The sequence below is a fragment of the Talpa occidentalis genome, unplaced genomic scaffold (assembly GCF_014898055.3).
Source record: "Talpa occidentalis isolate TD23 unplaced genomic scaffold, MPIMG_talOcc4v2.1 talOcc4.17, whole genome shotgun sequence".
Classification (NCBI taxonomy): domain Eukaryota; kingdom Metazoa; phylum Chordata; class Mammalia; order Eulipotyphla; family Talpidae; genus Talpa; species Talpa occidentalis.
Window position 1 is genome coordinate 33,072,563 of NW_023601754.1, and position 19,199 is coordinate 33,091,761.

Sequence of the window (19,199 nt, forward strand, 5' to 3'; positions counted from 1 at the left end):
CTTTTCCCCTTCTTTCAATGTCCTGCTTATTAAAAATCAAGAAATCCTTTTAGACATTCCTGAACTAGAACTAAATAACTCCTAAGTAAAGTCCTGGATGTGTTTATTAGTAACAGCAAAGATACACTTTTCTGCCTCTGTAGATGCTTGGATAAATTATAGATCTTGATTTTAGGCTACTTTGCTTCTTTAGTATATAATTGGTCAATAACATTGAGTGCTAGTGATGAGAAACATGACTAAGATCTGTTCTTATCACCAAAAGCTCACTCCAGTGAGGAAGACAATTGTGTTTAGTTGATTACAACTGTACTAGAGTAAGTGCTCAAGACTCTGGATCTTCAGAGAGATAGAGAGGGATTTGGTAGAGTCAGCATTTAACCTGATATTTAATGGAAGTGAGGGCTTAATCAGAAGGGTAGGGAGGAACACCTTGGGTAGAGAAAGCAGCACAGAAGCACAGTTCTTCCTGTACAGTAGGCTGCTTAGTATGTGTAGAGGCCACAATGCTAGAGTTACTTTTGGCAGTGGTAAGCAAGTAAACTAGGTAGGTAAACCAGGTCCATATCCTGAGGGACCTTGCAGAATGCAGGGAAAAAACTTGGACCTTATTCTAAGGAAAGTCTGCCTGGTCAGGCACCATCAGAGAAGCGACGAGTTCTTATATTTGGCCTCCCTCGACTTTAGTCTGCATTGAGGAGTGAATTCATGTTGATCTGTCAGTAATAAAATAATAATTAAGAACAAAGATGAGACTGAGGGCCTCCCTGGTGGTGCAGGGGTTAAAGACAGCACTATCAAGCTATCGCCAGCCACTGCAATACAAGTTCGATTCCTGGCCAGCCAAGAGGCAACCCACATGGCACAGCAGACCTCTCCTGTCTTGCCTGCTGCTCTCCTCAGCAGTGTGTTTCAGTGGATCTGCCTGTTCTGCTCTCCACTCTCTCTTGTAAATCCTCTCACCCCTCCACACCTCTGGCCTGTACCCTAGTTCTTGTATGTATAAATAAATAACTCTTTATTTAAAAAAAAATGAGACTGAGGGCCTCCCTGGTGGCGCAGCAGTTGAGCGCTGGGTTGCAAAGCTGTCCACAGCCTCTGCAGCGCCGGTTTGATTCCCGGCCACAGGGTGAGGGTCCTACATGGCGTGCAGACTTCTCCTGCCACCCGCTGCTCCCCTCAGCAGTGTACTTCATCAGTCTGCCTGTTCTGTTCTCCACTCTGGCTCTGGTGAATTCTCTCACCCTCCCGTGCTTCTGATTGTATCCAGTGCTTGTATAAATAAATTAATTAATTTAAAAAAAGAGAGACTGAAATGAATGTGTGTGTTTAGTGAAAATATAATCCCCGACGAGTGAATGAATCCACAGCATGGTGCATGGTGAATGGTACAAAGCCTTTAAATATTGTATTAATCTATCAAGGTTATGAATAAAAAGGGATGTGTTTTTTCATGAGGTTGAGACAAAGAAAGCACAATATATTTTCAACTAGTAAGGTCTTGCCTGTAGTTGTTCCTTACGCAATTATGGAGGTTATCATGGCAAATCCATTTAAGGAATTTCTTCAAACACTCACAACATACATGTATGGCAAATCTAAACAAAAGATTGAAAGATCTTGGCATGGAAAGGGAAAGATTCAACATCAAGTGATTTTCAATTCAGCTTTTTAAAGTAAGTCAAAACAAGGCACTGTCTTGAATTTTGTTTTACATGTCACATGTCAGGCTTTTCCAGATAGTTATTCTGTGTCCCTATATGCAGATTGCATTGAGGTATAATGATGAGGTATAATTTAGATGAAGACCCTGAAATAATACAATTTAAGTAATGGATTTATCATGTACTGTAGAAATATTTCTTAAAGTGAGAATAAGAGATCTGTTGTTATTAATGCCAGCCACATTGAAGTTACTCCAAGATGGAAATCAAATTTGTGAACGATAAGTGGTTTATATCATTATTGAAACATACTTTAAAAGTTTATTGAAATATGCAATTTTATATACAGTTTGATGAATGAAGTGGCATACTTTCAAATAAAAACAGGAACATTGAACACTTACAATATTTATATTGAAGGTTACTTTCAGAGGATATGCACACACACGTAACATAAAGTTCAAGAATTTATTCAGAACATGAAATATAAATATTTAAACATGTCAAAAATAATACTTAACTAATAGGAAATACTGCAAATTGCTGTTTGATAGGTCACAAAATAATGTCCCACAGAAAGGCAATTTCTGAACCCAGAAGAGAAATTAAAAAAAAAAATTGTCTCTGACTTAATATACAGATTTAAATAGTTATAGGTTTCAACTGATTATGACATGTGTACAGAGATTTTCAGAGAATTATCAGGGTCTTTGTAATTAACTGTTACTCTATTTGTCTTTCTACTGGATTTTGGCTCCTTGAGGGCAGGGATGTTATCGTAATGATTCTTTGTATTCTAAACCCGAAATTCTGTACTTGACATGTATAAGGCCCGGGGTAGATGTTTTGGTAAATGACTACATGCCTGTGTCTTGTGCAGGCAGGGAAGGTGGATCATATTACAGCCATTACTAATTGCCCTTGTCTAAAACCTTGCAAAAGATGTCAAGTAATGACAGAACCTGGATAACATTCTCGTTTTGCAGTCCTCTCTCAAAAAGAAATGAGACAGGTATTCAGGTGAGGATGATAACATGAAGAAGGCATAGCCCTGAAAAAGACTGGCAAAAGGGTTGTGGATTAAAAAAGTACTGGATAGCAGTAGTTTCTTTAACACTTTATATGATTAACATGGAATATTGTGCAGGTCTGGAATATCTCAAATTCACATATAATGCAGATGATACAGAATCCTAATCTCATCAGCAGATCAAGCTCTATGGGTGTTAATGATTGCACTGAAGCATCAAGAAACAAAAAGAGGGCCTCCTCTGGTGGCACAGCGGTTGAGCGCTGGGCTGCGAAGCTGCAGCACGGGTTCGATCCCCAGCCGCAAGCAAGGGTCCCACATGGCGCACAGACCTCTCCTGCCACACCCACTGCTCCCCTCAGCAATGTGTTTCATCAGTCTGTCTGTTCTGTTCCCTGCTCTGGCTCTAGTGAATTCTCCCACCCTCCCGTGCTTCTGACTGTACCCAGTGCTTGTATAAATAAAATAAATAAATCTTTAAAAAAAAAGAAACAAAAAGATTTCAAGGTCTCCATCATGGAACTGACATGTCTTGGGTTGGGACAAGTCTAAATGGAAGAATATATCATACCCAGGAGAGCAAGAGGAACCGGGGATGAAAAAATTAGCACTAGATTTGATTCTGTCTTAAATAAATTGTGTATGTGACACTGTTTCCTTTCTTGTAGAACAGAAAGTGGTAGGTCTCACTCTCACATTTATACAAATTAATCTATGATTCTGTAATCTGACACAGGTCCTGTAGCCACGTGAAAGGAGAGAAGTGACGCCTATAAGGTAGACTTATCTGTCTACTTTCTCCTGGAGAGATACTGCCATCTTATCAAAGTGTAGACAGAAACAAATGGCAGGGGAAATTATGGTAAACTGGTTCACAGCATTGATTTGGGAATAAAAGGAATCTGGATTCAGTGCCCAAATAATGTGCCCACTTTTTGTAGCTATAAAACTTTCTGTAAGGGGAAGATAGAAAACTTTCCCTCCCAGGGTGGTGTGAGTGTTTAGAGTCATAACGTCAAGTTCCCGTGACAGCGTCAGCAGCACAGTGAGCGCACTGGCAACTCCACTTAATTTACTCCTGCCAGAGCCCAACACTCTTGTCTCATCCTGCATCTGCACGATCATCTCTTCACCTTTTCCAGAACAGAAAGATAACCCGATCCTTTTAAAATGTGAAAGGAAAATAATGCAAAATATTTGAGGTGTTCTTTTCATATGGGAAATAGTCATATGAGGATGGAATGGATATCTTGGAATCCCGCTTTTGGGAGTCCCTCATATGCTTTTACCTGTGAGGGAGCTAGTAGAGGAAGCAGACAGGGCAAGAAAAGATGGTTTTCTGATGATGCTTGCAAATGCAAACAAAAATCTGAAGCTGAGACACAAACCCTTAAGACTGGATGGATCCCTTTCTGTGTTATTGCTGGGTAGAAAGCAAACACCCTTTCTGGTTTCGTTTTCCAGCTCTATTCAAAGCTGTTTTCATGACCTTCCCTTCTCAGGCCCAAACTATTTCCCATTACAAAGTGACAGAAAATTCAGACTTTTTTCAGTAACACATAAAGGGACCCTGATGTGATCTCTAGCTACATCTTGACTCCATCTTCACCACTTTCCTCTTTATTGCCCTACTTGAGCCTCACTGAACTCTGAATCCTACCCTTCTAAGATGCTAAGGCAGATCTTGTCTCAGGGAAGTTTGAGTTTTGCCTCTTCTCAGAACTCTCCTTCATAGAATCCTGCTCCTCCTTCAAGTGTAATTCAAATGTCATGCGCACAGATGCCTTCTCTGGTTCTCTAAAGTGGCCCCATATTTCATACATTTTGCATATTCATGAGTCTTTGTATTTAATTCACAGCACTTTCCATTTTCTGAACATGATTTGGCCAATTAATTTATGGTTTTATTGACTAGTTAACTTTCTGTCTTTCCCAAAGTTGACAAGTTCTCTGAAAATAGGAATCTTGTCCTCTTGCTTCAGTTCTTGATTGAAAGTATCTGGAACAGGCTTGGTGCACAGTATGTACTCAAGTAATATTTTCTGAATAAATGGATGAATGGATGGATGTTCACTTTAGCACTGCCCTACCTCGTTTCCAGGGGCTGGGAGCTCATCCCCCTTAAACCAAGCTACAGACGCACCTAGGAACAGCTGAGAGACAGTGAATTAGTCCCTTTGCTTAAAAATAGTTCCTACAAAATAACATTACTTGTCTAGATTTTTAAGTAAATATGACAGTGCTCCACCCACCTATTAAATCAAAAGCTCTGTGGTTGGGGCTGGAGCATTGATAAAAAATGAACAAAATAAGCAAACCCAATAAAACTGCCTTAGTGTTTCTATGCACGAGTGATTTGATAACTACTGGCATACCTTTCTCCCAAAAAGAGCTGTGAAGTAATCTGCTTTCAAGATTCCATGAAATGAGATTTGGAAATAAAGTTTTAAAGTTGGTGATTTGTATTATGTGGGAATCTACAGGGTAAAGCAAACCGGAAAGACACGACTCTTAACTAAAACAAGGAAGAAAAGGGAGTCTGTAATTCTATCGCACATTAGATTGGCCACTTCAAAGTGCTTCGTTCATGAAACCTCTGGGTCTTTTGCAGATGGTCCTCTTCTTTGATCTATGTACAATTTGTTCTGCTTCTATCTTTCTCTGAGGATTGCTGGGCTGCCTTCACTAAGCAGAGGTACAAAGTGAGGGTTCTTTAGAGGACGGTGGCGCTGTGCTCTAATTTATTTTAGGCCGATAAACACTGATAGGACTAAATGGGAGTCATGTGTCCTTGTTGAAAGAGCCGAGTTGCTTGAAGCAGCCACAGCAGACACTAAGAAAGAATTAAGTGCAAATTGAATTTAAGAAACCCATTTATGTGTAGATTGAAAGATATGCTTTTATTATCTCAATATCAGATTCTCCCTCAAAAGTTCCCAAGCATATGAATCCTGTTCTGCGTGAATGTATGCATGTTCCTTTATATTGACTTTCGAAGACAGACTCAGTTACATTTACATAGTAATCAATCCAGATGCAGTGGGCCACTGTAATTACCTAACATTTGGAATCTAAATTTTGCTGATTAGAGTTCTGAAATGACGATTTATTAAAGGAGCTGAGCGATTCCAAACCATTTCCTCAGGAGGATATTCCCATTACAAATTATTAGCAAAAGTTGTTCCCTAAAAGCTTCCCAAAAGAGGCTGAAAAGGATAAAAAAAATTTTAAAAACTGCATAAAGAGGCACAAAAAGATATATTGATGTAATTGTAGCTAATGTGCTATACATCATAGCCAAAGAGTGTTTTTTATCTCTTATTAAAAAAGAAAAATGCTGGGGTATCTCACTCAAGACACCCTCCCCTGGGGGAGTTGTAATCTACTCCCTTTCCCTTAATAAATTCCTAACTTCTTTACATCAAAGAGAAAGAGAGACAGAGAGAGAGAGAAGAGAGAGAGAGAGAGAGAGAGAGAGAGAGAGAAGAATGCTAATTTAATTTTGAATATCTATGACAAAAATGATAAGGGAGGACCTTCCCTGGTGGCTCAGCAGTTGAGTGCTGGGCTGCGAAGCTGCCTGCAGCCTCTGCAGCACCGGTTCAATCCCTGGCCGCTGGCGAGGGTCCCACATGGAGCGACAGACCTCTCCTGCCGTGCCCGCTGCTCCCCTCAGCAGTGTACTTCGTCAGTCTGCCTGTTCTGTTCCCTGCTCTGGATCTGGTGAATTCTCTCACCCTCCTGCACTTCTGATTGTACCCAGTGCTTGTATAAATAAATAAATAAATCTTTAAAAAAAAAAACGATAAGGGAGAAAACTACAGACACATCGCCAGGCATGAGAGCATATCTCTTGTGACATGAACCTGTTAGGAGGCTGGTTTTTTCCATGCCCTGGCCATGGTTTTTCCCCAATGGTTCTTCAGCCACGCTACTTAAAATGAAATAGAGACCAGCAATTTGTCTCTTCCTGCTCTGAAAAGACAGCATAGGGACTTTGATCTGATCTCACAGGAGATCTCCTTGTTGTCTGCCCACACTGATTTGGAATCAGAGCAAAGGCTCATATGAGTCTGCGTCATTGTTAATTGAGCACTAATGTCAGTGATTGTCAGGACCAAAAGGAAATGTGGCATTTCAGCTGGGACTTAATATTCTCATTAATTGTAATATAGTCAGTCATACCTGTGATACCAAAATTACTGTGTAACTTCATGGACAGGAACATACTGTGTATTTATGTGATAATGTTCTTTCAGAGGATGGAAAAAATATGTCAAAATCCATGTGTTTTTTATAAGTAGCCTCTGGAATACAATTACTTTAGGATCGTGTTTTTTGCAAGAAGTGCATCTGTAGTTAGCATGACTCAAATCATCATGATTTGTACCTTTTCCTCTCTCACTGGAGATCATGGTATTTAAGACTCATATGCACACAAGTCTCTTCTACTTCTAATTCACTACTCCCCCCCTTAACCCCTAGCTCTGGTGACAGATTTTCTCATCTTATTTCTTCCAATTCTGCTTGTCCCAACTGCTGACCCTCATGTGTAATACCAATGACAGAGATGAGCTCTCAACTGCTTTGAAGCATTACTCTGCAAACCTGTGATTTGGCAAATTTGAAGGAAGTCTCTTCTTTCCTACAACAGCTCTGTAATACTAGTTGCTAAGTATAGGGATGTATCTTCTCTATCACGTGAAATCCATCTCCCACAGAACAACAAGTCAAGCAAGATTGTGATAAGGTCTTTGTAAAGTGCCTTTATATTGGATGATCTAGTTTGGGTTATAAAAAGAAAAACAAATACCACATCCAGTTTTGAACTCAGTTTGAAGTCACAGCAATGAAATGAATAGGTTCCAGTGAGCAGATCAGATGGGGAATGAAATTTAAAGATCTGTTTCTCTGGCGGGAAAAGATGTAAAGAAATATTTTGTTGATGAAGGGACATAAAACTTGATGACTTTGAAGATTCTCTTTAAATACGCAAGTACAAAAAATGAGGAAAGCTTCTTGTAATGAAGCTTCAATCAAGATTAGAAATAGAGAACCTTTCTAAAGAGACAGGTTAGTCTGGATGAAACTTAGGGATTGAGTTTGAAACTTAGGAATGGATGAACACCATGATAAGTCATAAAAGGAGGTTAGGGATGAGTGGCTGAGTCAAATTTCCGAGCCTGCAGAGCAATTTTAGGATTCTCTGCCTATGCTTGGCCTCAAAAGAAACAAGACGAATTCAATGCAGAAAAATATTCAATGCAGGTAACTTTTAGAGTTATAAGTTACAATGAGTAACCCCTAGATTACTCATTTTGGGCTTATTTGAAGTAATTTAAGAAGCACAGTATCAAGTGAAGTCATTGATAGTAGAGAATAGGAGGAAAAAGAAAAGGAGGTAGAAAAAGGAGAGAAGAGGCAACAACAGCCGACGTCCTTTAACTTAACCAGTAATAGATTCTTCCTTTGTGTGCTCTCCCAGTAAACCTTTCTTCATCTCTCCAGTCCCATACACTTAGGTGACACTATATGGTCACCATGCACACCCCACTATGTGTTCAATCTACCATATTAAAGAGACTAGTGAATTCTGACTCTAGGAGTTTAAGTCTCAGGGGTGAGGTATGGGCTGTGCCACGGATATGTGGGTGTTATCTGAATATGCCAGTTTGTGTAAGAGTTTTTTTGTTTTTTAAAGATTTATTTATTTATTTATTTATACAAGCACTGGGTACAGTCAGAAGTGCAGGAAGGTGAGAGAATTCACCAGAGCCAGAGCGGGGAACAGAATAGGCAAACTGACGAAACACACTGTTGAGGGGAGCAGCAGGCACGGCAGGAGAGGTCTGCGTGCCATGTGGGACCCTCCCCACGGCCGGGCATTGAACTGGCGCTGCAGAGGCTGCAGGCAGCCTCGCAGCCCAGCGCTCAACCACTGCGCCACCAGGGGAGGCCCTTGTATAAGAGTTTTAATGTATGAAATTGAAAGGTTGGAAGAGCCTGAAAACTGAAATGTGAACACTTGAAAAAGGAGTGTGTGAGGAGATGATTTCAAAAAGAGCCAGAGAGAGAAGGTGGGTATACAGGAGCAAAATCAGAAACACATAGACCACAAAGGGCAGAATTTGTAGATTTCTTATTTGTGACTTTATAGCAGTGAAAGTTTATTTCTGTTTTCAGCATAGAGACATTTATAAAAAATGAATAAAAATATAGAATTTTAATGCAGGTAATATTATTTCAGCATCAAATACAATTTGATTAATATTCAAAGGTTTTTGGAAACATGTTTAACTAGGATATATAAGTATGCGCCTTGTGGTATTATGTCAGTGCTAACAATGATAAGACAATTATTGCTAATTGCCATAATTTACTTGCCATGAAATTTATATTGAGAGGATTGTTCATTTAGTAAAAATGTCCCAGATGAAGGACTTCCTATAGGCACTGCTCAGTATAGGCCTAGTAGTTAAAGGCTAACGGTGATGGGTCTGGAGATGAACAACCCTAGTTTGAACCCTGACTCTGCCAAACACCAAGCACCATTCTCTAAAGAATGGTGAAAATAATGCCTGGCAAAGCAGGTAGAAAGGGAATAAGAAATAATGAAATATTTACCTCATAGAGGTTTTGTGGGAATTAAAACCCCTGGAAAATAATTAAAACAGTATTTCACGTGTTGTAAGCACTATAAACACGTTGACCTTCATTATGACCATTTAGTTATTGCATCTCCTCTGTAGTAATTCCCTCACTGTACACATTCTAAAGAGGAGAACATTTGAACTTAGAGAAAGATACTCATGTAAGGTAAACAGCTTATATTACGTGCAACTATGGTGAATCTTTGTGATTCTGAAATCCATTCTTCTCCAACTCACTGGAAATTTCCAAATTGTGTTCTCTGTTGCCTTGTCAATTGGAGAATGAAGTTTGGGCCTCCTCTGGGTGGGGACTCAGGAGAGAGGGGGAAGAAGGTTCATGGGAGCTGAGAGAAACAAGCTCTTGTTTCACTTATTTCACATTTTCTGTTTTGTCAATTAGGGACCTAAGTAAGATTTCCTATGAAAAGTAGTCTGTTGCAAAGAAGGAGAATAACAGTGTGACTTTGGAACACAATAAGCTATGTGCCCAAAACCCTTTCCGTCCCCTAACATGATAATCCAGAATTCAATTTTACCTTATTGATAGTGTCAAGATACTCAGAATAAAAAGGGTATCAGACATTCTACAATATCATAATCTGGGCTATATTATGACTCTCTTAAGGGAGAAGGTGACTTTCAGCTTTAAAGGGTCTTGATTTTAATACAATCAGTATTTGTTAGTCCACAATGTGTTGAACCTTTCAGAAACCTCTGATAGAGTCAACTACTATTTTTTGCCCTTTGTATACTACGTTTCTGGTTTTCCTCCTGTATCTACACTTTCTCCATCTCTGGTTCCTTTTGAAATCCTCTCCTCAAACACCTCTGTGAATGTTCACCAGTTTAGACCCTGGTAGTCTAAACAAAGCAAATCTTTCTGAAAATTCAACCAAACAGCAGCTTCCCTTGATTTTCCCCTGATACCAATTAATCAGTTTGGACATAGAATTAAGTTGCCTTTACAATGCTTCTGAGAAAAAATAAATAAAATTAGTTTAAATATCCTTTTAGTTTCAATCACTGTTTACAAGAAATGAGAAATTGTTGTACAGATTATTATGCTGTTTTTGTTCTCTCGGTATAATATTCCTTTCACAGTAAGCCTTTTGTGACTTATTTATAAGCCCTTTTGCTGCTTGATAAGGTAGTTATTTTAACCTTATTTTGCAGTGACAGAAAGTTTCAGTCATTTACCTCCAAAATTAAAGTTTTATATGTGAGAGATAAGGCATTAAAAACCAGATCTGGTTTTTCTTTCCAGTTTCATTGAGAAATAATTGGCATATGTCACTATATTCATTTAAGGTGTGCAACATGATAGCGAAGCCAGATCTTTCATATCTTAAGGTCATTGGTAAGAATTGTGTACTGTTCAAACATTCCTTACAAGAGCTTTCTCTGCTTTCCTCTCTGTCACAATGCATATAATTCAAGCTCGAGGAAAGTCCAGTATATTTATGCAACATTTAATTTGAAGTATTAAGTATTGAGAATGTTTGCATAGGTTAATGTTAGTGTTCCTTTATTTTACACCTCTCTCTATAAATCCCAAGTGTTTATGGTACCTTGGTAATATGAGGGGCAGCAAAACTATAATGAGGCATGCTGCTTTGCTTTATTGCTTGCAGTAAGATTCTGCATCCTTGTTTAAAAACAAGCAAATTAACAACAACAAAACTAGGACCTTGATGTGTTATTTCTTCCTTAAGTTCTTTAACCCTCCAATACACTTTAGGAAGGCAGACAATTGCAGAGGCCATCACAAAACACCCGGATGACTGCTTCTTGGCCTTTTGCTAAGATTATGTCTAGTACAAAGTACTGTGATAGAGAGAGTAGAAATTTTTTCAAAACTTTGTTAAAGGAGGCAGAAAGTAGTAATTACATTGGTATCTGAGAAGGTTCTTCAGAGAAATGGCATTTGAGGCAAGTCTTGAATTTTGAGAAGGTGTTTTTGAAAAGACAAGGAAAGGGAGAGAATTCCAGATGGAAGGAACAATATATGCAAGACCCAGAGGGTATGTGTTAGCATAGTTTGTTGAGGAATGTAGATGCAGTTCGGGAAGGAGAACATAGTGTGTGGGTGTGTGGTGGAGTATGGCAGGAGATAAAGCCAAAAAAAAAAAAAACATAGCTTGGAACCAGATTTTGAAGAGCCTTCAGTGCCAGAGTGAAATGTTTATACTTCACTTTGTAGGAAGTAGACGACCATCGTACAGTTTCAGGCATTAGCCTACCACGATTAGATTGATTTGAAAAGATAAATTCGGCTCTATGTGGAAGAAAGACCAGAATAGAAGAGGCAAGGAGGTAAAGCAAAATGATCAAGTTCTCCTCTGGAGAGCAAAGTGCCATATTTGTTGAATGAACTATTGATTTATCTCCTTGAGCCCCGTCTTGTAGCTGTCCACACCCCTTATGATCATTTAAATGTGAATGCTTCTTTGGCAGTGAAAGACTTAGCTAATTTGCTATGTGTCTTAATGAAATAAAGCCTACTTTATACGAGCAAACAATCTTGAACATCATTGAAAACGCAAGCAATTTGATGAACTTCGTGGAAGAATTCATAAGCAACATACAGGAAACAAAAGTAATATCCATAGAGGGTTTTCATAACCTTGCTGTTTCACACTGTGAGGACTGATCTATGCAGGAGTCAGTGTCCTTCCTCGGGGTAAAGTGATGGGTGCCTTATTATAGACCAAGTCTTCTCCTATGTTAGTGCCCAAAGATGAGCAGGAATATCAAGGGCAGAGTTTATATTTATAAATTAGAGGGCCCACTGAAAACACACAACTATGGCTCTAAAAGAGAAGGAATCTTTAAGGAATACACATATTATACGGAGGTATGAGCATATTGTTTCTGTCGACCAGCAAGAACATGATGGGTGTTACCTTATCTCCAAAGCCGATTGACGCTCTGAACTTACTCTTTTGTCTCTTTGGGGTTTGTGGATATGGAGGTTTCTTAGCTTTGCTTTCTTCTCCCTTCTACCATTGGCCGTCTACTGAAGTGGGATTTTTGTTCTATTCAACCAATGTGTCAAGGGCTTTTATTTGCTTTCATCGAAATCATCAAAGGGCATTTTTATAACTTTCTTATGGCCTTTCTCATGTAGAACATGAAATACTCCACCTCCCCAGTGTTCAGCCCACCTGCTCTCTCCATTTAAGCTCTTGACAACTCTGGCTTGGACTTTCTAGACAGCCTAACAACCATTCTTGCCCTCTCGGTAGGCTTTTCATTGTCATGAAAAAAAAAAAAAAAGTGACTACTTAAAAATGGCACATCTGTTTAAAATGATTGAATGGTTTTCATCCTTCATGTAGCTCCTTACCTTAGACTTCCTTACATGCCTATAATCTTTAGAATGCTCTGGTCTCTTTTAGAGTATGTTGTCTCTTTTCTACAATCCAGTTACAAGGACATTCCTTTTTGTTACTATCCTAACCTTTGCCCACCCTGTTTTCTGTCTTAAATACTCTTTCTTTGCATTTGTGCCTAAACAAATCTTGCCCATGCTTCAGATATCAGATAAAATGGTAGTTTTTCAAAAGAAAGCTTTCTGTAATCTCTTACAGCTGTTTAAAGTTTCCATTTTCAGGCAATCCTGACTACATGGGCATTTTCTTTAGGTGCAACAAGTTGCATTCTCTTGAAATTTTATTATTTGGGAAATGTCTGTTCTCCCCACCAGACCTCAGTTTTACCATGGCAGGGAGGGGTTAGGTTTCTCTACTCATTCATTTTCCCAGTTCACCTCTTCAGGATAAACAGTATGTGGTATAAATAACAACAACAACAACAACAACAACAAAAATAGTGCTGGACAGCTGGTTGTGAAGTCTACTGTATTCTGGCCTTATAGTTTACCACATGTATGACTTTGAGTAAGTTATTTTCGCTGATTTTCATTATCCTTCTTTGTAAAATAGGAATACAGTAGCAGTATTTAGCGTAAATGACTGCTAGAAAATCAGAAGAAACAGTAGGAGAAAACACCCAACAACCTAGTGCCTGCAGTATAGTCTTTATGTAAGGTCACAGCTTGATGCTCTAAAAACAGTGCTGAAATGTAACTTGGGATCATTATATGCGAAAAGAAGGCCAAGGTATTGGGATTGGGCCAAGGGAGAAGTTAAGCTGCAATGAACGCCCCACAAAACCTCAGGCAACCCAGTGCTATCAAAAAAAACCAAAATGACTTGACCTTTATACCTTGGCTCACTCAGTCCCTGGACACAGGCAGCCCAAGTCCAGGAAGGGACGAGTTGGGTGAAGCAGCTCCCTGTAGGTGGCCTTATTGGAGGTGACTGCTGTGGACAGGGCAGCCGATGAAGTTCTCTCCATTAACGAAGAATCGAAGTCTAAATGAATTTGCAGTAGGGGGATGCTGGGGAGGTTGCCATCCAGAGCAGGTCTGGCTTTCACCCTCACAGCCCAAGCTTTTATTGAAAATATGAACAAAGGAACAAGAAAAGAGCATGCAATTGTGTTTTTGCTTATACAGATTAATAAGTTACTACTGAAAACAAGTTTTCCTGGTTATTGGGGAATATGCACAGAAGCCAGCAGAAAACAGGAGTCAATTCTGGGAAGAAGTTCTGCAAACAGAACTTCTAAGATCCTGGAACACCTTGTGCAGAGTAAATAGGTATTCTCAGAAGACTCCGGCTCTCCTTAGGGTGATGGGCTGCCAACAGGTGACCATACTCCTGACCACTGGGCAGAATGACCGTCCTTGGAGGAAGGTCTGTCTAGGACATAGCCACTTCTGTACTTCCCCTCAGTGCTTTAACTCATGGGGACATGAGTCACCATCGTTACTCTTTCATAGAATGCCCGAATGGGCACCCACAGAGCTTCCATTTTTATAAGGTTTTAAAACAAGCGGTCAAGAGTACTGGTATTAAAGCTTTCCTGATCAATGGCACAAGCACACCGGAGACACAGAAGAACATGATGGATGCTGAGAAGAGGGAATTAGAGAGGAACGTGTCAATTAATCTCAGACTGGAGATTCCATAGCATAGAAGGAAGTGAATGAATCTGTTTTTGAGGCGTCTAGGAAGTGAACGTGGCTTTACCACTACAAGAGATCGTTTACATTTGCCAAGAGCATTTTATTTATCGGTGTTTTGGAAATCTGAACAATGTGTAAATGAACTTGTATAAAAAGAAGGAAAAAAAAAAAACAGGACCCATGCTGATTTAAATTATTTTTACTATAAGATTATTTTTGCAATAAACATTAAAGTAGTTATAAAATTCATAGACTTATAGCTAACAAACAACTATAAAATCACAGATGTATAACTAAGTACAAAAAATACACATTAATAAAATTTACATTAACAAACATGAATTTTTCTTGACAGGTGATACTGTTTTACTGAAATAAAATCCCTGTTTGCCATGTGATTGCTCTAGCACAGGTTCTTTTGCAATTGAAATATCAATTCTACCATGTACACAGGGGGACTCAAAGCTGTGATCATTTATCTCCATTCAAATGAATATAAAACTGTTATTCCTAGAGTGTAGAGTGATGTGACCTTCATCTGGCATGTGCATAACACTTATGGAGTAGAAATCCACAGTTCTTTTTCTTCATTACTGCTGAACAATTAAAATGGTGCTATTTGTCACTGACAATTTCATACACAAGGATATTCGCGGGATATGAAATCCTGTGGAAGTGGACTTTTAACCAGCCGGCCATCCAGATTATATACAGTATGCAGACATGAATATTTTCTAGGTTTTTTTTTTTTTAATGAGCATGTATTTCCTCAATTCCTTTAGATTGTGTGGTTTCTATTATTGGTGGTTTCCAATATCCATTCTCCATTTCATCGTTAGTGACAGTCATAATTTTTAGGGAGATGCTGCTGCCCATAAATCAGGGCACATTTGTCAGTATTTTTAGAAGTGACATCACATGCCACCAACAGAGTTATCACTGGAAATTTTACTCAGTACAGCCATCAAAGATATTCAAAAAGAGAATAATGGTCCTTCTTTTTTTCTCCATACTGTCATCTGTGGTAGGGATCTGACGGCTGCTGTGCTGGGAATAATGTAGGATTGTGAGGGCAAGGGGCATAACAGTAGGAATGTTGGACTAGGGAGATTCTTACGAATTCTCACGACCATGGAGCCGCCTCACAAGTCTTGCCTTTCATTTCCACGAGAGACAAATGGAATTTTATTTTCAGGTCTCTGTGACACTCGTAGTCCTGAATCAAAATTATGATATAGACCTGTCTAATTTTCATCACATCCACACAATTCTTTAAAATGTATATTCCCTTAAAAAATAAAATAAAATGTATATTCTCTTTACTTACAAGGAATGTAGACAAGGGTCAAAAGTCAGCATCAAAAGGCAGACTTGGCCATCTTTTAGCTGTGGGACTGAGGAAGTTGCTTAATTTCTCTAAGCACTAGTCTTCTGATCTGTAAAAAGGAGCTAAAAATATGAGAGTGGTATTGCAAGCATTTAATATGATCATGCACATAAAATGGTTATCAGACCAGTACATAAAACAAACGATGACTGGAAATTACTGATATTATTGGTAATGGGAATGACTCTGCATAAACAGCAACAGTTACCACTCATCACAATGTCCATCCAGCCCCAAATTAACAAACAGGTGCAAGAAAAAAATTGACACTTTCTGAAAATTTCTTAAATGATGCCCAGAAACCTCTACACACAGCTCAAGAATGAGCAGTTTGAGGCTCTTTTGAATTTTAATACAAAACTATCATCTTTTTGACTGTACAAAAGAGGATACAAATTCCTCTTTCAGACTCTGCTTTTTTGCAGATAGTTCCCCCCCGAGAGCACACACGTTATGAAGCCATCCCGTGCATATGTTGCTGATGGCCTGGCAAGTCCTTAACAAGCACGTGAGGCCCTCTCACTGCACCTTGTGGAATTTAGCATATGGTCGGCAACATCTCTGCATTGTCCGGAGTGCAATTTGACATGAATCTCTGTTAAATTGCCACCAATTAAACATTGCATGGCATAATATTGCATGTGATGGAATTAAGATATTATTTTATGTATTTCCATTTGTCCCTGGTCACCATATGACAATGCCTTCCCCTCTCCTTTCACCTCCCCCCAAAAATGACAACTGCGTCTATCACTCTCGCTGACACAGCAGGCTGAGGGGAAGACAAACAGACTTCATTAGGCCTCCGGTGCATATCTGTAGAGAAAACACATTTTAAAAATCCGTTGACTTTCAGTATTTGGCTGATAGCACGTGGATATTGTAGCATAGACTCTATCAGAGTATTAACAGCATAACATACAGGGAAGACATGACTCCGATTATCTCCAAACATGCATGTAACAAATTAATAATTTCTACAGTTATACAGTTTTTAAATTGGAGGTGAAAAGTGCTAGCAGATTTTATGTTTTAATGTGCTAGATGTAACGCTAAGTGGTTTACAAATAAAATATTGCCTCCATTACTATTCATTAATAACTGTGAAGGAGGCATTATTTTGTCAGCTATGTAAGAAAGCATCTTTGAGGCTCATTGCTAGTAATTGACCGTGATCTCAAAACTGGTAAATGATGCAGGCAGAATTCAACTATGTGTTTATTTGAATTACTACAACTTTATTTTATGTATATTATGCTATAGGTAGTGCCCAAGAGATACCACAGATAAAATTGTTCAGTATTTGTTACATGTTAATTCAAAATTTTTATTGAAGTGATAGACAAATGGATCTGACTAGTCATGCTGCAATTAATGGTCTAGTGAACATTTTCTGAGGCAGTGTCACAGGCGATTCCCAAAACAATTCTCTAGTGATGATCCTCCATGTGTGGATGAAGAAACTGAGGTGACATCCTATTGTCATCTGGCACATCTGTTAGCAAAACTGTCAGACTTCAAGAAAAAGCTTTAGAGGGGCCTCCCTGGTGGTGCAGGGATTCAAGTCTCAGTGCTATCGAGCTATCACCAGCCACAGTATCATGGGTTCGATCCCCAGTCAGAGAGCTACCTACATGGCGCGGCACACCTCTCCTGTCTTGCCCATTGCTTCCCTCAGCAGTGTATTTCAGTCCATCTGCCTGTTCTGCTCCCTGCTCTGTCTCTGGTGAGTCCTCTCACCCTCCTGCACTTCTGGTCTACTCCCCAGTTCTTGTATGAATAAATAAATACATCTTTAAAAAAAGGTTTAGGACTAAGTATTCCCCACACTAAGAAATTGATGTTATCAGATACTGTCCAACAGATCATCATCACCTTTTGTCCTGTTTATGCTTCTTCCATCAACATGGACAACATACCCCAGCTAGCCCATGGCCCCAGATTGAGGAAGCAGAATTTCAGCCAGACACTAGTTTGGAGACTGACCTGGCCAAACATAGTCTAGCTCAGCTGACCCTCAACTGCCCTGCTTTCCACAGCTACATTACAGCAGAAAAGTGAATGGAAATAGGACTTTGCTTTAAAACACTATAATGAGTATGTTCATGGGGGTGTGTGTGTGTTTAGATTTCTGGTATTGGACTAGACACCCCTACATTTAAATGAATTTCAGCATTTTGTGGGGAGAGGATACAGCATCTTATATTGCCTCTTTCAAGAGTGAATGCCCTCCTGGTAGTAGAGATGGATTTAGTGTTACGAGAACAAATCGCATCCTGAATCTAAGGCATTTAGTTGGCAAAGGAGCCTTGAAAAATCTCTCATTGTTCCACTCACTGAGGGGAAAGCCAAAGGTGACAAAGTTCAGGCAACAAGGTTCAATTAATGTAATTGTTATAGGACAGGGAGAGGGGCAGCCCAAGCCCCGCAAACCTGCCTATTCTAAATGGGTTCTGCCATCCGCCGCATCAACACAAAACATAGGAGACTTTAATGGGAAGGAACTTTAATTAAACTAGGAAACAATACAGGTAAGGCAAAGAGTCTAGTTTCTAAATGAAGTACCCAAAGTTACCCGTCCCTTCGTGGGTAAAAGTCCATCCATATGGGATCGGCCCAGAACAAGGTCCCAAAGTCTACCACAAGTCTAAAGCATCTTCCAGTGGGGACCCACAGAAAAGGGTCACAAACAACTGGACAAGCCCGGAAGGAAAAGAGCAAAATCAACATCAAGATAAAAGCTGCCATTGTCACCTCCCCACGGGTCTCACCCACATCTGTGTCACCTAGTCCACGACCAAAAGACAAGCGCAGTTTCTTCACGTGTCTCTAGGCTCCATGTGCCTCCTCCAGGTCTCCTGGCTCCATCCTGCTTCCTTTCTCAGTCTCTTCTTGCAGCTTCTCCTCTTCCTGCTCAGCTTCACCCTTCCTTGGGTGGGGCAGGGAACCTGGAACCTCCCCCTTTCCTGGGGACCACCCTGTTACATAATCACTTTTCTAATAAAATATATGTTATTCCATTGTGAACTAAGGAAAATCAAAAGCCATTTTGTTATATTGCCTGATAACCTGTTCCTTTTTTGTTTCTTGTGTTTTTAAAATACTTGCTTATACACACCCCAAATAATCACTAATTAAAAAAAAATAAGCCTTATCCTCTGTAGTAATCAAAGACTTGATGAAATGCAGCGGTATTTTAAAAGTCTCTTGTAAGTTTTTGTTGCTGCTAAAGGGCCTCAGGAAAAATGGTATTTTTAATTTTGTTTTTCTCTGCAAAGGAATTTAATGATTCAGACAGCTATTAAAGCACTGAGTGTCTTTTGTGGATTAGTCACTTTTCTTTGTGTGGACGAAGGTATTAAAACTGCTAGGTGTCCCTCCCCTCCCCCCACCCCTTTTTGTGGTGTTGAGTGTGTGGCTTTCAAGAACAATAACC